Consider the following 21,328-nt stretch of genomic DNA (forward strand, 5'->3'; position numbering starts at 1 on the left):
GAATGGATGTTGGATTATAGCCCATGCTTTTTCTGCATTTATTAATATTCATATGATTTTTCTTTTAATTGTCAATATAAGTTACCTTAATCAGTTTTTTAGAAGTAAAAAGTTTTCTTTTAAGCTCATTATTTATCCAATTTTTGCTTCATTTTTTTTTTTTTTAAAGATTTATTTATTTGACAGAGCAAGAGAGCACAAGCAGGGGTAAGAGTAGAAGGAGAGGGAGAAGCAGCCTCCCCACCCGAGCAGGGAACCCGATGCGGAGGTCGATCCCAGGACTCTGGGATCACAACCTGAGCAGAAGGCAGATGCTTAACCATCTGAGCCACCCAGGCGCCCTTGTTTATCTAAATTTTATTGTAGAATATACATAACAGAATTTACCATTTTAACTTTTTTATTTTTTTTAAAGAAATTTATTTACTCAATGGGGCTTTGAACTCATGACCCAGAAATCAAGAGTCTACCAAACTGAGCCCGCCAGGCGCCCCCATTTTTATGATTGATTGATTTTTAAAATTTAAGTGACAGAGCGAGCACCAACGGGGGAGTGGCAGGCAGAGGGAAAGGAAGAAGCAGGCTTCTCCTGGGATCATGACCTGAGCCAAAGGCAGACAGTTAACCAACTGAGCCGCCCAGACGCCCCCCATTTTAACTATTTTTAAGTGCATATTTCAGTGTACATTCACATTGATTGTTGTGCTGCTGTCACCACCATCCATCTCCAGAACTTTGGCATCGTCTGCAACTGAAACTCTATACCATTTAAACAGTAACTTCTCCTTCTCCTTCCCCTATCTCTTGGCAGCTACCTTTCACTAATTCTTAACATTAAACACAATTTGGTCCCCATATGTACTGTATTACCTTTTTTATCTTATATGTTGTTGGCATCAGATTACTAATATTTTGTATGGATTTGGTAGGGTTTTTTTTTTTTAATATAGTTGAGACTATTTTCGAACTTCATTGTGGTTTCCTTCTTTGGTCAGTGGGTTATTCATAAGTATGCCTTTTAGCTTTCAAACGTGAGGTTTTTCTAATTATCTTTTTGTAATGGTTTTACAGATTAATGCACTGTGGTTAAAGATAGGATTTATATGATTTCAGTCCTTTGGAAATTGTTAATATTTATTTGGCCTAGTATATCCTTCCTCCGGATGCCATATTATTAATGTTAAGTTTTACCACAATTGCCTTATCTCTGTCACTTTATCCTTCTGTTTATACAGTTTTTCTTCTTCCTTTTTTTTTTTTAAAGATTTTATTGATTTATTTGACAGAGAGAGTGAGAGAGGGAACACAAGCAAGGGGAGTGGGAGAGGAAGAAGCAGCCTCCCAGCAGAGCAGGGAGCCCGATGTGGGGCTCAACCCCAGGACCCTGGGATCATGCCCTGAGCCAAAGGCAGACGCTTAACAACTGATCCACCCAGGCGCCCCCAGTTTTTCTTCTTTTTTAAAGATTTACTTACTAGAGTGTGTGCGTGCATTGCACAAGTGAGCGAAGGTGGGGTGGGGCAAAGGGAGAGGGAGAGAGAGAAAATCCTTGAGCAGACTCCCCACTGAGTGCAGAGATCATCCCAGGGCTTGATTGCAGAACCCTGAGATCATGATCTGAGCCGAAATCAAGAGTTGGCCACCCAATCAACTGAGCCAGCCGGACGCCCCTGTTTATACAGTTTTTCTGAATCATTTGAGAAATAAGTTGCAGTCATAATGCTGTGTCACCTCCAAATCAGTGTGTATTTCCTAAAAACAGGGATACTCTTCTGTATAACCGCAGCACACCCATTAAAATCAGGAACTAAATATTGATATAATACTGCTATCTAATTCACAGACACCACACCACTCACATTTCACTGATCTCCCAATTATGTTCTTTACAGCAAAAATAAAAAAAACCCAAAAGAACAATAAAAAATCAGCTCCTCTCTCAAAAAACAAAAGCAGAAAAACCTCTTCCCTTTCTACTTGTAACTCAGATTCAGAGATCATTCACAGGCCTGCCTGTAGTTGTCATGCCTCTTTGGTCTCCTTCAATTTTGAATAGTTCCTCAGTTTTCACATGTTTTTGTTATCTTGACAATTTTGAATAGGCCACTTACTTTGTAAAATGTTGCTCAGTTTGGGTTAGTCTGATGTTTCCTCATAAATAGATTTAGATTATGCATTTTTGGTGGGAACGCCACAGACATGATGTGTTCTTTTCACTACATTGTATCAGGAGGCACTTGCCACCTTGTCCCATCACTGGTTATGTGAAATTTTATCACTTGGTTAAGATGACAGGTTTCTATACTGTAAGTTAGTTCAAAAGTGTTTTGTCCTTACTAATTAATAAGTAAATAATATGTATTTTGTGACGTGATACTTCGAGGCTGTATAAATAGCCCATTTCTCATCAAATTTTCACCTACTAGTTTTTGCATCCATTGATGATTTGTGCCTGAATCAGTTATTACTAAGTGGTTGCCAGATGGTGTATTTTAAAAATTTCATCATTCCTTCCAACATTCATAATTTGGCATTTCACTGTAAAGAAAAGCTTTCTCTCCCTGTTTTTAAAAAAATCATTTAAACATATCAGCTTGGACTCCTGGATTCCTGTTTTACTAATTTTTCATTTGTTTTGATGCCCAAATCATCTCTGATTTGGCCAGTGGGAACCCTTTCAGGCCAGCTTCTATGTCTTTTTTTCATGTCCCCATCATTCTTTGATCACTTACTTTTCTTTTCTTTTAAGATTTTATTTATTTATTTGACAGAGATAGAGACAGCCAGCGAGAGAGGGAACACAAGCAGGGGGAGTGGGAGAGGAAGAAGCAGGCTCATAGCGGAGGAGCCTGATGTGGGGCTCGATCCCAGAATACCAGGATCACGCCCTGAGCCGAAGGCAGACGCTTAACCGCTGTGCCACCCAGGCGCCCCTGATCACTTACTTTTCTTTTCTCTTTTTTGTCTTTTTCTTTCTTTCTTTCTTTCTTTCTTTCTTTCTTTCTTTCTTTCTTTCTTTCTTTCTTTCTTTCTTTCTTTCTTGATTTTATTTATTTGGGAGAGAGAGATAGTGATAGAGCAGGAGCTGGGAGGAGGAGGAGAAGCAGGTTCTCTGCTGAGCAGGGAGCCCACGACATGCGGCTCTATCCCAGGACTTTGGGATCATGACCTGAGCCAAAGGCAGACACTTAACCAACTGAGCCACCCAGGCGTCCCAGATCACTTACTTTTCTTACTTTTTGGCACAAGGTTTTCCATGCCCAGTCCTAGAATCAACCATTTCATGAAGGAACTCTGGTTTCTTTTGTTAAAAGATGTATTTATTTGGGTTTTTTTAAAGATTTTATTTATTTGAGAGAGAGAACGTGTGAGATAGAGAGCATGAGTGGTGGGGAGAGAAGCAGACTCCCTGCTGAACAGGGAGCCTGATATGGGGCTCAATCCCAGGACCCCGAGATCATTACCTGAACTGAAGGCAAATGCTTAACCGTCTGAGCCACCCAGGTTCCCTGAGGATGTATGTAGAAAACAAGATCTGGACACCAGATGTATTCCTTGGTACTGGGGTGTCGTTGCTCTTAGGCTCTATTAGAAGTCAGAGGTAGGATATTGTTTTTAAATGTACCCAGCATTTAATTTATAAGTATGACTGAGTGATGCCAGGAAGAGGTCAGTGCCATTAAAGGAAGTTTACTTACAGTTCCCCAGAAGCAAGAGGCACACCATGCTGTGCAGGGTCGATCATGTAGGGGAAGCACCAGGGTCTGTCAGGAGGCAGAAGGAGCAAGAGGAAAGCATGGGTGGTGAGAGCCTTTATTACTATGGTAGTGGAAAGTTGTTAGGTTTATGTTCCCTATTAGGTGAGCAGTGAAGCACAGACGTGTTTGTGGTTGGAAGATTTGTAATATTTTTATACATATATGTACGTATGCATATAAACATATACAAGCATCCATATCTACCCAAGAATGTTGAAAGCCATGATTTCACTGTGATACCTTCACTGATTCCATTCTAACACCACCGCATTTTTTTCTAGTCTTTCCCTTTTTGAATTTGTTCCTCCTTTCTCTGACATTGAGAATATGGCTTTCTGTCCTTTTTGCTCCATCTCCCTTACTATATCTCCCCTGACTATAAGGGCCATCTCATTGGCCCCAGCCCTACTGAAAGTGCTAGCTGAGCACCCGCATCTAGTTCCATGAGCCATTTTTATATACAGACAGTTCTCACTTTGCACCATTCTTGTGCATGAATTTCTGTTAACATGGTTTTTAAATCTTTTTTTAAATTTATTTTTAAGTAATCTCTACACCCAGCATAGGGCTCAAACCCACAACTCTGAGATCAAGAGTTGCATGCTGCACTAGCTGAGCCAGCCAGATGCCCCTGACGTGGTTTAATTAAATGAGACTAGTCCCCAAAATAACAGTTAATGAAATACAAAATATAACCTATGATCAGGAATAGCTCCTCCAAATTTTTAAAAATTTACTCCAACCCTGTAATAGCTGATTAATATCTCTCTAGACATCATTAAATTGAATGTACCCCCCCTTTTTTAAAAAAAAAAAAAAAGGAAAATTACAATCTTTGCACTGCTTTCAGCTGAACTTTACATAGCTCTGCATTTCCCTCTGTCAGTTCCTCTTGGAATGGTGGGTGGGTAGCAGAAGAGAGGATATGTACAATAATGTATTTTTAGTTCTTTTGAGCAGAGGGGTTGCTCCAGCCATTGCTATTGATGACAGGAAGTATATTTATAGCTTCAAGGAAGGAGGGCCCTGATTTAAGAAAACCTGGCAGGCTGTGCTTAATATATTTCATTAAAGTTCATTTGCACTTCATAGGAAGTTCTTGCCTTAGAAGTGTAGTTGAAATGAATGGATTTATGTTATGAAGTATAGGTATTTTCATAAGTATATTCAATCTCCTAAATTTGGAATAATCTTCCATTTTGAAATTTCACAATTCGCAATGCCTAAAACAAAGGACACTACAGGATGTGTGTGGAGAATTCAGATGATAGCATACAGTTGTATAGTAAGGATATTGAGGGGGTACTAAACATTGTCCCAAGTAGATATTATTCATGAAGCTCTTACTGATACAGCTTCTATTGTGATTTTCTTTCAGAGATCGAAATTAGGTATTGTTTATGGATCATAAGATAGTCTCTGTGAAATCATTTTGGGATTTTCCATTGGGCGTCACATAACTTTCTTGTAAGTTTGATTTGGACAATACTTTTGCCCATGACTATCATGTGCAATGGGCGCATTAAACACAAGTTAAATTATTCTGAAGCTTTTCCTGTCCTTTTCTTACTCCGTTTCTTAATTGAGGGAAGCAAAGAGTTGGTTTCCAAGGATACGTCTTCCCTCTTATGCTGGTTTCAGATTGATGCAGTCATGGAAACCAGGCAGTAAACTCATTCTTGGCAGCTGCTTGCACTGGTCTGATCTTTTCTTTTAAAAGCACGAGATTCTTTAATAATACGTTTTGAGAAGGTTGGTGCCAAATGATTCCAGGTCATCTCAAAGGGAGTGGGAATTTTGTTGAATAGCTTTAAGTGACTCAGTTAAATATTAACAAGTTGCTAAACAAAATTGTAGTGATTTACCTAAAGATTTTTATGTTTAATTTAACCAGAAGGATTATAAATTACAGAATTATTATTGTTTAGTCATTTTTAGACTACTTTAAAACATTCCTAATTTAAGGATTTTATTTTTTGTTTTCAACTTTATGAATTCAAAATATTAAGAGTTATAGAGCTGAACTTGATTTAACATAATGAAGGTTTTCATCTGGCCCACTAAAGTTTATCTGCTGATGAAATGAAAATATGAAATAATGACTCTTTAAAAGTCATTTTAAAGGGCACCTGGATGGTTTAGTCAGTTGAGCATCCAACTCTTGATTTTGGCTCAGGTCATGATCTCAGGGTTGTGAGATCAAGCCCCGTGTCAGGCTCCACAGTGAGCAAGGAGTCTGCTTGAGATTCTGTCTCTCTCTCCCTCTGTCCCCCCCCCCCCATTCATGCACACGTGCGTGTGCACTCACTCTCTAAAAAAAAATAAATAAAATTAAAAAAATAAAGTATTTTGTGGATTCTGAAGCTGACTGCCTTGGTTCAAATCCTGTCTCTACTATTTATTGTATCTGTAACACAAGACAAGTTACTTAACCTCTCTGTGCCTTAGTTTCCTTATCTGCAAAATGGGGGATAATAATGTCCACTTCATAGGGTTGTCATGAGGAGTAAATGAGCTAAACTATGTCACATACCTAATTCATAGGGAGCATTCAGCAAATGTTGACTATTCCATTTACACATAAGGAATAAGGATGAATAAATTCAGAAAAGGTTTGTACTGAATTCATTTATGATGGACTTAAGGAAGGTATTTTTGACGTATGTATTATTTTTTAGATTAACAAGAATGGTGGAGGATTTAGGATCCCTATTGCAAATGAATAAACCATCTATTTTCAGATCCCTTGTAAAGATTTAGTATGTGGTTTACATAACTTAGCAAGATATATTTTTTTAAGATTTTATTTATTTATTCGACAGAGATAGAGACAGCCAGCGAGAGAGGGAACACAAGTAGGGGGAGTGGGAGAGGAAGAAGCAGGCTCATAGCGGAGGAGCCTGATGTGGGGCTCGATCCCGTAACGCCGGGATCACGCCCTGAGCCGAAGGCAGACACTTAACCGCTGTGCCACCCAGGCGCCCCAGCAAGATATTTGTTGATTCGAGAAACACTAATTGTTGGATTGCTACATGCTAAGTAGATACTGGTATTTCAAAAGTGAATGAGACACATCCTCTTCTCTGGAGAGCTTCCTGTTTTGGAGGGGTGTAGATGGAGAAGGGTGAAGAAGTGAAGATGACCTATTATAAAACTTAATTCTTTATACATTGTGTTAAGTGCTACACTAACAGAATTTTATTTATATTTTTAAAGCTTTTATTTATTTGTTAGAGAGTAAGACAGGGAACACAAGCAGGGGGAGTGAGAGAGGGAGAAGCAGGCTCCCCACTGAGCAGGGAACCCAAGGCGGGGCTCAATCCCAGGACCCTGGGATCATGACCTGAGCTGAAGGCAGACGCTTAATGACTGAGCCACCCAGGCACCCCCAGAATTTTAAATTAAAAAAAAAAAAGATATGAAAATAGGAGACAGCACAAATTAAACATACAAGGGGTGCCTGACTGGCTTAGTTGGTTGAGCTTCGGACTCTTGATTTGGACTCTAGGTTTCGTCTCAGGTCATGGTATCAGGGACGTGGGATCAAGCCTTGTGTCAGGCTCCCTGCTCATGGGGGAGTCTGCTTTTCTCCCTCTCTCTGTCTCTGCCCCTCCCCCCACTCATGCTTTCTCTCTCTCTAAAATAAGTGGGTATATCTTATTAAAAAAAGGAAATATGCAAGACTAATATGAAGAAAACTATAGAGCCTTACTGAAGGATTTTTTTATTTTTTTATTTTTATTTTTTTAAAAGATTTTATTTGTTTATTTGACAAAGAGAGAGACAGCCAGTGAGAGAGGGAACACAGGCAGGGGGAGTGGGAGAGGAAGAAGCAGGGTCCCAGCAGAGGAGCCTGATGTGGGGCTAGATCCCAGGACTCCGGGATCAGCCCCGAGCTGAAGGCAGACACCTAACGACTGAGCCACCCAGGTGCCCCTTATTTATTTTTTAAAAATTTTATTTATTTATTTGAGATAGGGAGAGTGAGTGAGAAAGCAGGAGCAGGGGACCAGAGGGAGAGGAAGAAGCTGGCTCCCACTGAGCAGGGAGCCCAAAGCAGGGCTTGATCCAGGACTCTGGGATCATGACCTGAGCCTAAGGCAAACATTCAACCGCCAGAGCCACCCAGGCGCCCCTGAAGGATTTTTTTAAAAAGATAAATTCGATATTTATGCTGTGTTTCTGAATGTGAAAGACTTAAATAATATAAAGATACTGTATAGAGGTTTAGTAGGGGTGGTTCCCAAATTATTCTATGGATTTAATGCATGTTGTTTTCTAAGCCCAGTAGGGTACACCTTTTGGAAAGCTTGATAGATTGCACGGCACAGTTCATTTGGAAGAGTAAATTCAATAGTTGAGAAAATTTTGAAAATTTTTGAAAAAGAGGAATAATCGGAGAGCCTTAGAAGTGGGGAAGGTATGTGACAGTTGACTCTGTAGATAGTAAAATATATCACTGAGCTAAAGGTATTAAAGGAAGCGCCTGGCTGGCTCAGTTGGTAGAGCATGTGCCTCTTGATCTTGGGGTTCTAAGTTCAAGTCCCATGTTGGGTGTAGAGATTACTTAAAATCTTTTTTTTCCCCCTTTTTAAGATTTTATTTATTTGTCAGAAAGAGAGAGAGAAAGTACAAGCAGGGGGAGCAGCAGGCAGAGGGAGAAGCAGGCTCCCTGCTGAGCAAGGAACCTGATGTGGGACTCCATCCCAGGACCCTGGGATCATGACCTGAGCCGAAGGCAGACGCTTACTGACTGAGCCACCCAGGCGTCCCTTAAAAAATAAAATCTTAAAGAGAAAAAGGTATTTGAGACAGTTTGGCGTTTGTGTTAGAATAGACTAAGTATTTAGAGCAGACTAGGATATGTGTGGGAATTTAGAATGTGATAAAAGTAGCATTTAAAAATCAAGGAGCAAGAATGAAGTATTTGATAAATGGTCTTGCAACAGTGGGCTGTTTGGGGACAAAAATATATGAGGATCACTAATTTAGACTTTGCTCAAATAATTGCCAGATTATAGGGTATACTTAACCGAATTACTGAATTAACCACATTCTTCATTCTTTCTCTAGAATGTACTGAATGATTTTTAAAATAAGCTTAACACTCATGGCCGGTAAACTACTTGTTAGTATACCTTGCCTTTTACAATCACAAGTTGAATTTTATACTTTCAGGGGTCAGTATGTTCCAAACCTGTGTATGCCAGTTACACTCACTGTAATTTTGCAACCTAATTAAATATTATATAAATATGAGTGTAATGAAATATGAATATAAAAGTAGTTTTAACTTCTAACCTATAGTTGCTCAAGAGACTATTCATGGATGCTAATTTTTCATTCACTTATTGTTTTAAAGATTTTTTTTTCTTTTTTTAATTTTTTAACTTATCTCTACATTCATTGTTGGGCTTGAACTCCCAGCCATGAGATCAAGAATCGCATGCTCCACCAACTGAGCCAGTCGGGCACCCCTATTCACTCAGTTTAAATTTGGTATTGACTCTTTTGAGTAAACAGCTGAGCAGTATTGGTAACATCTGTCAACTCATCGAGAAACAGGGAATCTACATGAACTAAATTGCCTTTTTTTTTTAAGATTTTATTTATTTATTTGACAGAGAAAGAGACTGCCAGCAAGAGAGGGAACACAAGCAGGGGGAGTGGGAGAGGAAGAAGCAGGGTCCCAGTGGAGCAGGGAGCCCGACGCCGGGCTGGATCCCAGGACCCTGGGATCACGCCCTGAGCTGAAGGCAGACGCTTAACGACTGAGCCACCCAGGCGCCCCACCAATTTGCCTTTTTTAATAGATTATTGATCTTACTCCCTTTGTCCTCAACTTTTGGAGTAACTGGTCTTGCTGAAAAGCTAGTAGTCTTAAGTTTATTTTCTCTGAATATATTTCTTCAGCGACTAGAGCTGAGTGTGGTTTAACCACCTCACCATTGGCAAATTACTTCTTTGCTTGGCTAATAGACCAGCTTCTTGGATTTTTCAGACCATGGCTTTCCTGTGAATTGGGAATATTGGATGACTACTTAGTGTGCTAATATTGATATATATTGAATTCTCCTAGCACAGTTACAGTGTCATTGCATAATAAACACAAAGCTTTCTCATGTGACTTCATAACGAAGTAATCCACACTTTCCACTGTGCTTTAAGTCAAGACATTGTACACTTTCTCTTCTTTCTTTCTTTTTTTTTTATAAAGATTATTTATTTATTTATTTATTTGAGAGAGAGAGAGAGAGAGCCAGCGAGAGAGGGAACACAAGCAGAGGGAGTAGGAGAGGAAGAAGCAGGCTCCCAGCGGAGGAGCCCGATGTGAGGCTCTATCCCAGAACGCCGGAATCACGCCCTGAGCCGAAGGCAGACGCCCAACGACTGAGCCACCCAGGCGCCCCAACTTTCTCTTCTTTCTTATTTTGTCACGATGGCCATGCACTGGTAATGCAAAGAAGTAAACTATCATAATGCAGTATGCCAGTATGTGTATGTGCCAGTCAAAACACTGTTGAGTTCTAGCTTCCTGACTGATTTGTGGTGCACTGAGCAGCGGTGCAAAGCTCTGTGAGCACCACATATACAAGTAACCACTCAATTCTGCCAGTGTAGTGTCGATGCCATCCATAGGCAACATGTAAACGAGTGAGTGCAGCTGTGTTTGATGTTATTTATGGACACTGGAGTTTGAATTTCACATAATTTTCACGTCATGAAATAATGTTCTTTTGATTTTTTCAATCATTAAAAAGTGTAAAATCATTCTTAGCTTGCAGCCCTTACTAAAACAGATGATTTGCTCATCTCCATTTAGCATAAAGCATTACACCAAGGCCAAAATCAAGAAGGAAAAGATAGCATAAAATTTGATTGCATAAAAAGATAATATAAATAAAACTAAAAGATAAACTGCAGGACGCCTGGGTGGCTCAGTTGGTTAATAAGCATTTGCCTTCGGCTCAGGTCATGATCCCAGTGGCCTGGGATCCAGCCCTGCATCATATCAGGCTCCCTACTCAGTGGGGAGTCAGCTTCTCCCTCTCCCTCTGCCTCTCCCCATGCCTCTCCCCCTCTCTTGTGCGCTCATGCACGTGCATGCTCTCTCTCTCTCAAATAAATAAAATCTCTTAAAAAAAAAAAAGATAAACTGCAAATTGGAGAAACGTATTTGGAACCACATGTCAGGAAAAGGTTGATGTCATCCTAGTATGAAAGAGTACCTGTGGAAAGAAACAGACCAAAACACTTGGAAAATGGGCAAAGGGTGCAAAAAAGACAGTTCACCAGATAAAACCTAATGTCGGTAACTATATCCTCTGTTAATCCAGTACTGAACCACAAAGGCAAAAGAAACCATGGGAGACTTTCACTTTATACTTCATACACTTTGATGTTGCTTGAGATTTTTTTTAAGCTGCTCATTTTTAAATTTTTCCTTTTATTTTTATTTTATTGTTTTTTATTTTTTTATTTTTTTAAAATATTTTATTTATTTGAGAGAGAGACAGCCAGCGAGAGAGGGAACACAAGCGGGGGAGTGGGAGAGGAAGAAGCCGGCTCCCAGCGGAGGAGCCGGATTGGGGCTCAAACCCAGAATGCTGGGATCACGCCCTGAGCTGAAGGCAGACGCTTAACCACTGCGCTACCCAGGTGCCCCTATTTTATTATTTAAAAATTTTTTTTAAGATTTTATTTGACAGAGAGCGCACAAGTGGCGGGAGTGGTAGGCAGAGGGAGGGGGAGAAGCAGGCTTCCCTCTGAGCAGGGAGCCCGATGGAGGGGCTTGATCCCAGGCCCCTGGGATCATGACCTGAGCCGAAGACAGATGCTTAACCGACTGAGCCACCCAGGCACCCCTGTTTTAATTTTTTTAAGTGAGCTCTACACCCAGTGTGAGGCTTGAACTGATGACCCTGAAATTGAGAGTCGCATGCTCTACAAACTGAGCCAGGGAGGTGCCCCATTGAGATTTTTGCAGCAAGCAGATCCTACATTTATCAGTATTTAATAAGCCAAAAAAAGTTTTCTTATAACATTTTTGAATTGTTGCTTGGCTTTCTGGTCCCTAAATTTTCTATTTTCCTCATGGAGGTAGAGAAAAGAGGGTGAGTTCTTTCTCTTTCCTGCTACGCTATACATGTTGCTCTGGTTTAAAAGACAGCATGTGGAGCTTAGGCCCATCAGATTCCCCCACCCCAGTCCTGGCTTTTGTATATTCTTGGGTGTTTTACTAGGCCAGCGGAATGGGCACTGCTTACATTGATGCCATGTTGACTTGAAAATCTCCGGTTTAAGATGGAAGTTGTTCTGTTAAGCATCTTCTAAATAATTTTGGTGTTAGGGATTTTGAATTGCTTTTTAATTTTATTTTTGTTTTAAATAGTTATTAATAGAAGCCAGAGGGACAGGGGATCTGGATGGCTCAGTTGTTTGGGCGTCCCAATCTTGATTTCGGTTTGGGTCGTCGTCTCCTGGTCGTGGGATCAAACATTGCCACGAGCTCCATGCTCAGGGTGGAGTCTGCTTGGGATTCTCTCTATCCCTCTGCGCATCCTCCCTCCCCCCCACATGCGATGTTAAATAAATAAATAAGTCTTTTGAAAAAGGTAGAAGCAAGTGGGGTGGAGGGATTCTTTAACATCAACTCTTACAATTCTGTCTTTGGTAGAATTCTTGATTTTTCTGAATTTGTCAGATGTTTCTAAAGATGTTTGGCATAGATATTAAGTTCAGGGACCTGTTGAATACAAGAGTTTTTTTTTTTTAGTTCTGAATTAAGTGAGTCACGAACAATAACAGAACCTCATAGGAGGGTAATGCTACTGCATTAGCTCAAGGCATTTGGTTACTAAGGTGAATCACAAGGGATAAGAATTTTACTCTGCATTTCTTTTCAAATCAGGAGTTGTAGAATTTGATGCACATGATGCATGCTGTTGTTCTTTTCCTGTAGTCTATGTAGATGATGTCATTAAACTAGATTTTGGCTTTTAGATCTTGGTTTAAAATACTGATTAGCTAAGTGATAATTATATGTCATGTAGAAAAAAATAATGTAATTGTATTGAAATAAGCTGATCTGATCAAGAGGAACCTTACGTACCTTGAACATGGCAGAAAATAAACTTGTAATACCAGTTAATACACTGTAGCAGCTACAACTGGGGAAAGAGGAGTATGAGAGGGAGTAAAAGTAAGGTGTAAATTACAAGAAGTCTGGGAGAAAGTGACTTTGTGATCTAACCGTGAGAGCCAGATTTGGGAATACTGGGTAGACATGTACACGTCCCTAGATTTTAGGAAGGTGTACTTCAAGAAGTAGACAAGATAGGAGTATAAATCAATAGGAATGGTATACTAAAAGGAAAGTTGGTTTAAAGAAAAAAAAAACTGCTCTTAAAGTTAGGTAGGTGTTTACTTCTTTTGGGGGGAGCAGAGGAAGAGGGAGAGAGAATTTTTTTTTTAAAAGATTTTATTTTATTTATTTGAGAGAGAGAGAGCACACAGAGGGAGAGCGAGAAGCAGACTCCCCACTGAACAGAGAGCCTGACACAGGGCTCCTTCCCAAGTCCCCAAGGTCATGACCTGGGCCGAAGGCAGACGCTCAACCCACTGAGTCACCCAGGTGTCCCGGAGAGGGAGACTCTTATGCTGGCTCCAAGCCCAGCAGAGGGCCCGACCTGGGGCTCTATCTCACAACCCTGAGATCATGACCTGAGCCCAAATCAAGAGTCAGAGGCTTAACCGACTGAGCCACGCACGTGCCCCAAGTGGGCAGTTACTTCTAATAGATACTCAGACTTGATTAAGAAATTAGGAAACAGGAATTGTGAAAAATATAGGTCATTAGTCTATCAACAAGTATAGAAAAAGTAAAGTAACTTAATTTGTTTTAAAATTTAATTAGTATTAAAAAAATTTTTTTAAAGATTTTATTTATTTATTTGACAGAGAGAGACACAGCCAGAGAGAGGGAACACAAACAGGGGGAGTGGGAGAGGAAGAAGCAGGCTCCCAGCAGAGCAAGGAGCCTGATGCGTGGCTCGATCCCAGGACCCTGGGACCACGCCCTGGGCTGAAGGCAGATGCTTAACGACTGAGCCACTCAGGCGCCCCTAAAAATATTTTTAATGAAAAAGTTCTTTAATCTTTATGGCTTTTACTACTGTTCTCTAGTCCTGCGCGTCCAATATGATAGTCCTCAGCTCTGTGTGTTAGTGTGTTGGCCAGCATATACGTAGAACATTTCCATCATCACAGAAATTTCTATTTGGAAGTGCTATGAAAATGAGATATATTATTAGGAAAGCTAGTAAAAGTAAGTGAGGTACTTTTTTATCCAGAAATTTTACTGAAGAAGAATTATGTTTTTATAATCCTGAGACATTGGTGTGTGCTTTTTTGTTGTAATATTTGCATTTTGTCTTTTATTTTGAAATAATTTTAAGTTTACAGAGAAGTTGCAGTAATAGTACAAAGAGCCTTTTCCCTCTCTGAGCCATTTAAGAGTAAGTTGCTCACTTGATGCTCCATCAGCTTTGAATACTTCAGTGTGTATTTCCTACAAATGGGGACATTCTCCCATGTAACCACAACATATCCATTAAAATCCGGAGCTTAACAGTGCTACAGTAGTACCAGCTAATCCTCAGATCCCATTCAACTTTTACCAGTTGTCCCATTAATAACCTGTATAGCAGAAGGATCCAGTTCGGAATCACACATTAAATTTTGTTGTCCTGTGTTTGACTTGATCATCTTGATATTTTTGAAGAGCATAGGCTAATTATTTTGAAGATTATGTCTCAGTTTGGGCTTGATGTTTCTTCATGGTTAGATTCAGAATATGCATTTCGTCAGGAATACCACATAAATGGTGCTGTATTCTTATTTTGTTTTGTCAGGAGGTACACTGTTTCTGTGTCTCGTTTATGATGTTAATCGTGATCACTTGATTAAGATAGGGTCTGCTGGTTTTTCTCTACTATAAATTTACCTATTTTTTCCTTTGTAGCCAGTAAGTATTTTGTGAGGAAGAACTTTGAGACCATGTAAATATCTCATTCCCTATCGAGCTTTTCCCCACTAGTAGCATCAGTGGTATTTCTTGGCTGAATTACTTGCTACGATGGTTGCCAAATGATGATTTTTCTAATTTTATAATTTCTTTCACATTTGTCAGTTGACATCATTATAAGGAAAAGCCTCTTCTCCCCATTTATGTATTAACTTATATTCATATATACATATGCATTTCTGTTTTATTCAGTGAGTTAGCATGTATTAATGTTACTTCGATGCTGAATTTGTCCCAGATTTGGCTAGTGGATGCCTCTGACTTCAAGTTTGCTCCTGTATCCTTTTGACATGTTCTGTCATTCTTTGATAACTTCCCTTCCTGACTTTATGGTACAAGATGTTCCAGTCTCTTCCTGTACTTTTCCTGCCCCAGCCCTGAAATCAGTCATTTCACCAAGAAGTGAAATGGTTCCTTTTATTGGAGGATGTATTTAGAAACCGGGTCTAGATGCTAGGTATGATTCTTCTACTGGGGTATCGCTGCCCTTATCAGTAAACAGAGCATATGCAAACATGTATGTATATTTATGTATGCATCCATCTGTGTGTGTGTGTGTGCATGCACACACATTAGATAAGCTTTGTTCAAGCATAAGTTAAAGTGCTGTTCAGTGTTAACAAATCAACAACAAGACATATCCAGAAAAAGGAAGATGTTTGCTGATCTGTACATGAAGTCACTCGAGAAAGTGCTAACATATGTAGTGCATGGTGAATCTGTGGAAAAGTGGGTAAATTTGTGGAATTTTGAGATGACAAACAAAAAAGGCGTAGTGGACAGTGTTGTGCACTGTGAGCATTGTGGGTATTTTTGTGATGAGAGGGTGTCTGATTTTAAATGCTTTTTCTGCATCAAGATGATCATGTGTTTTGCTTCTTTATTAATATGGTATATAACACCAATACATAGACTTTTAAATAGCAATTAACTAGCTGTTAGCTACTGTTTTATCTCATCTTTTGCATTGTATGTTGGGTTTGTTATGAATGACTGCTCAGCAAGATTGTATTGCAGGCGTGTCTTCAGGATATCAAATATTAATGAGATTGTCTTTTAAAAATCAACTTAATTGAGGTATAATCAATCTTCTTACAATAAAATGTACCTATTTTCCATATACAGTTGAATGAGTTTGCCGAATTTTTCTATCAAAGTGACTATCACCACAGTGAAGATACATAACATTTCTTTAACCCCAAAAAGTTCCCTTGTGTCCTTCCCAGTTACTCCTCTCCATCCCCTTTTTGGGCCTCTGGCAATTAGGGATCTGCTGTCTGTCACTACAGACTACATTTGTCTTTTATTTTTTTATTTTAGAGAGAGAGCGCGTGAGTGGGGAGAGGGACAGAGGTAGAGGGAGGCAGGGAGAATCTCAAGCAGGCTCTACGCTGAGCCCAGAGCCTGACGCGGGGGTTGGATATCATGACCCTGAGATCATGACCTGAGCTGAAAGCAAGGGTTGGACTTAAGCAACTGAGCCACTCAGAAGCCCCTGCATTTGCCTTTTCTACATTGTTACATATAGTATGTACCCTTTTGTCTTGATTCTTTCACTGAGCATGATGTTTTTTGGGTTCTGTTCTTGGTTTTTTGTTTTTTGTTTTTAATTATATTTGCATTTATTTTATGTAGAATTTCCTCCCACACCTTAAGTTTTTGTTTCTTTAGTTTCTTCTGGGAAATCTTTTACTTCTGTGCAACCTCCTCTTCTGGTTTAGGAACAGCCTGCTCTTTTTTCAGTAAGGATCATCTCAGAGTGTGGCAGGGAGAGTTCATGTATGGGTTAATCTGACTATGAGCTCTGTAAGTTCTACCATGCATCTTGGAGGCTTTGTTCACCTGGATGTGCTCCGTGACCAGAGAATCAACATCTAAACCCTTAAGTTCAGCATTACTCTCTGCATTTTTAAGCATGTGCAGTAAAAATTCAGCACTCCTTTTGGGCCACTTACCCCATGTGCAGCCCCACTCTTTGGCCTGGGCACACCTACCACCTCTACCAGGGTCTCCATGGAATGGCATGCTTTGCTTCTGCAAAGTGACATTCTTCAGATACTTGGTGGCTTTTTGGATATGCATACCCCTGATGGCCTGGACAGTTTCACGTGTGTTCTTAAAGTGAACACGAAGATCTGAACTTCATTGCATGATTCAGAGACTCAGGCCGCTTAGGTTAAGAGTGAGCATGATGTTTTTGACCTTCATCCATGTTGTTAAGTGTATTAGTAGTTAGTCCCTTTGTTTCTTTTTTCTGAGATGTATTTCATTGTGTGAATATACTATAGTTTATCTTCCATATGTTAATGATCACTTAGGTTTTTTTAGTTTGATTCCCTTTTAAATCTGGTAGGAGCATATGTGTTCAAGTCTTTGCTTAGATATAGGTCTTTGTTTCTTTTGGGTAAATCTTAGAAGTAGAATTGCTGCTGGGTTTTATGGTTTAAGTGTATGTTTAATTTTATAAGAACCTGCCAAACTGTTTTCTATAGTTTTACACTTTGCATTCTTATCAGCAATGCGCAGGAGTTTCATTTCCTCCACATCCCCACCAACACTTGGTATTGTCAGCCTTTTACTTTTTAGCCATTATGGGTGTCTCATTATGGTTCTATTTGCATTTTCCTAGTGACTAGTGATATTTCCTAGTGATCCTACCCTTGGATATCTGTTAATGTCCTTACTGGCCATTTGTGTATTTGCTTTTGCGAAGTGTCATCTTAAATCCTTTGCCCATTTGTTTGTTGGATTATTTGTTAATAGTATCTTATGCTTGAGTTGTAAGGGTTTTTTATATATTCTGGATACGATCATTCATTATATATGCATATATATTACAGATATTGTCTGCCAGCCTGTGGCTTTTTTTTTAAATTTATTTTAAAAGTGTTATTTATTTAAGTAATCTGTACAACGGGGCTTGAACCTCATGATCCTGAGATCAGGAGTCATATGCTCCTCCAATTGAGCCAGCTAGGTACTGCTGGTTTTTTTGTCTTTTTTATTTTTATTTATTTTTAATTTTTAAGATTTTATTTATTTACTTGACAGAGACAGCCAGCGAGAGAGGGAACACAAGCAGGGGGAGTGGGAGAGGAAGAAGCAGGCTCCTATCGGAGGAGCCCAATGTGGGGCTCGATCCCAGAGCACTGGGATCATGCCCTGAGCCGAAGGCAGACGCCCAACGACTGTGCCACCCAGGCGCCCTTTTTTGTCTTTTTTAATGGTGTCTCCCAAAGACGAGAAATTTGTAATTTTGAAGTCCAAATTGACCACTTTTTTTTTTTTTTTTTTTAGAGTTCATGTTTTTTGTGTCCAATCTAAGAGGTCTTTGTCTATCTGTAGTAGACTGAATTCTAAGACCTCAGGTGTCTTAGGGACCTGCACTCTTGTATTATTTCCTTCCTGTGAGGTTGGGCAGGATCAGTGAATATCATGGGATTTTACTCCAGTGATTATGTTATATTACATGGCAAAAGGGATATTTAAAGATGTAATTATGTTATTAATTATTTGCCTGAGTCAGTTAAAGGGAGATTATTCAGATAGACTCGACCTAATCACATGAACCCTTAAAATCTGGGTCTAGAAGTCAGAGCCAGGAGAATTCAAAAGATTTGAAACATGGGATTTTAGCAAGAGGGAAATTTTTCCATTGCTGGCTTTGAAGATGGAGGGGTCTATATGGCAAAGATTGCAGATGGTCTGTAGCAGTGGAGAATGCCTCCTGGGTGAGAAGTAGCAAAGAAACAGGGGTCTTAGTCCTATAGCTGCAGGGAGCTGAATTCTGCCACAATTATGTGAACTTGGAAGAGGATCCTAAGCACCAGATGAGAACACAGCCTGGCAGACACCGTGAGTTTATCTTTGTGGGATCCTTAGCATAAAATCCAGTCATGGACTTCAGACCTCTAACTTTGTGGTAATTTGTCACTCAGTAATATCAAATTAATACACTGTCTCAAGATCGTGAAGTTTTTTTCTTGTGTGTTCTTATGCTTGTAGCTGTTACATTTAGGTCTAGATCTAATATCCTTTCAAGTTAATGTTTGCCTGTGGCATGAGAATAAGGTGCAAAGTTCATTTTTTTCCCTGTATGGGTATCCAGTTGTTCTAGCCCTACTTGTGGAAAAGATTCTTTTGCCCTCAGTGAATTGCCTTGGCATCTTTGTAGAAAATCAAATGGTCATATATGCGTGGTTCTATTTCTGGACTCTCTGGTCTGTTCTCTTGATTTATATGTTTTCTGTATACCCATAGCACCGGGTCTTGTTCACTGCCAGGTAGTTTACAACCATTTTTTTTTCTTTATCAAAATTGTTTTGGCTATTATAAGATTTTTGGATTTTCATGTAAATTTTAGAATCAGCTTGTCAATTTCTATTAAAAAAACCCCTGAGAATGTGAGTGTGATTCCGTTGAATCCGTAGATTAGTTTGGGACGAATTGACATCTTAACATTGAATGTTTTGATACATGAACAGATTATATATCTTCATTTATTTAAGTATTCTGTAAGTTCATCAGTGTTTTCTAGTTTTCAGAGTACAGGTCTTATACATCTTTTGTTGATATTCATCCCTCAGTAATTTGTGTGTTTTTAAAATCCTATTATAAATGGTATTTTAAGATATTTCAATTTCCAGGGGCACCTGGGTGGCTCAGTCGTTAAGCGTCTGCCTTCGGCTCAGAGTGTGATCCCAGAGTCCTGGGATCGAGCCCCACATCAGGCTCCTCTGCTGGGAGCCTGCTTCTTCCTCTCCCACTCCCCCTGCCTGTGTTCCCTCTCTCGCTGGCTGTCTCTCTGTCAAATAAATAAATAAAATCTTAAAAAAAAAAGATATTTCATATTTCCAACTATTGATAATATATAAAGATACAATTGATATTTATGTATATGTTTATTTTATGTTGACCTTATATTCTGCTACTTTGTTAAACTTACTGTTTTTACTAACTCTTCTGTAGACTTAAGGTTTTCTACCTATAAGATCATGTTCTCTGTAAATACAGTTTTACTACTTCTTTTCCAATATAGATAGTTTTTTATTTATTTTTCTTGCTTTGTTGCACTGGCTAGGACCCTCCAATATAATATTGAATAAAAACGGTAAAGTGAGTATTCTTTCCTGTTCTTGATTTTAGGGAGGAAGTATTCAGTATTTCACCATTAAATGTGGCATTAGCTTTAGTTTTTCATAGACACTTTCTATCAAGTTGACAAAAGTTTTTTTTTATAATTCCTAATTTGCTGAAGGAAGTTTGTTGGGATGGTTTGGATTATAGGGAGAAAGAGTGCAAAGTGGTCTTGCTTTTTGAACTCAGATATTCTTCCAGCTCTTTCTCTCCCTTTTTTAAATCAACATGTTTTTGGCTATTCTATGTTCTTTGCATTTCTATGTAAATTTTATAATCAACTTTAGAACTTTTAGCTCTGCAGTTATTTTTCTAGGTCAGGGTATGTTTATTTCTCTGTGTAGCATTTTGTATAAATTCTTCAGATATATTTCCAAGTTTATTAATCCTCTCTTCAGCTATGTCTTTTCTAGTGGTTTACCTGTCTGTAAAATTTTAGATTTCAATGAATATTTTTATTTTGGAAGTTCCATTTGGTTGTTCCGTTTTCTTCTTTTTGAAGTGTTTTATGCCTTTCTTATGGTTGTGATGCTTTTATCTTAATCATTATTAAACTCATTTTATAGTCTTTATGAGACTGTTCTGTTTTCTGCCTCCTGTGCATTTTGTGTTGACGGCTTGCCTTTCCACAGTGGGTTTACTTTTGTTTGTACTAGAGATGTCTAGTGGCATCACTGGCACAGGCCAGTTTTGTTAATTTCCCATGGGGGAAGTGGGTCCTGGATCATAAGATAAAGTAAATTTAGAACTCAAATCCATATGAAGCATATGTCTGTGGTTTCAAATTCTCAAAGGGAGCCTTTCCTCCTCTTACCCCAGCTCAAACTGAAGTAGACAAACTTTCTGGTCTTGTTTACGCAGATGGATTTTTTTCTTGCAGATTTTCATTGAGAGCATAGTCATTTTAGGCTCCCACCTTTCAAGAGGTCTTGGATCCAATTACCCATCTTTCTCAGGAGCTTGCTTCCTGTCTCCTTTCCTTCCACTTGCCTTATTTATTCAAATGTCTTCACAGATGTTCCTGGGGCCAATACAGAAGTCAGCTCATTTTTCCAGCTCTGTCTTTTGGTTTTTTTTGTTTTTTGGGTTTTTTCTTTTTAGATTTTATTTTAAAGTAACCTACACCCAGTGTGAGGCTTGAACTCACAACCCTGTGATCAAGAATCATGCGCTCCACTGATGGAGCCAGCTAGATGCCCCCCAGCTCTGGTTCACATTTTGTTTCATGCCACTGGCCGTTTTGTTTACTTTCCTGAGAACTTAGCTAAGCTTGTCAAAGTACATTAGTATTTATCCAGCATTTCTAGATTATAGTAGCTAGAGATTTTAGTACATTTCCTAGATTGCT

At 39.2% G+C, this 21,328-nt stretch overlaps 1 protein-coding gene and 1 pseudogene across 4 annotated transcripts in view; one reads left to right on the forward strand and one right to left on the reverse strand.

Annotated features, from left to right (window-relative positions):
- Positions 1-21,328, forward strand: part of PTPRA (protein tyrosine phosphatase receptor type A) — a 151,773-nt gene that overhangs the window by 20,447 nt on the left and 109,998 nt on the right. The window lies entirely within an intron of this gene.
- Positions 12,923-16,941, reverse strand: LOC125283105 (60S ribosomal protein L17-like; annotated as a pseudogene).

The sequence above is a fragment of the Ursus arctos genome, unplaced genomic scaffold (assembly GCF_023065955.2).
Source record: "Ursus arctos isolate Adak ecotype North America unplaced genomic scaffold, UrsArc2.0 scaffold_16, whole genome shotgun sequence".
Taxonomy (NCBI): domain Eukaryota; kingdom Metazoa; phylum Chordata; class Mammalia; order Carnivora; family Ursidae; genus Ursus; species Ursus arctos.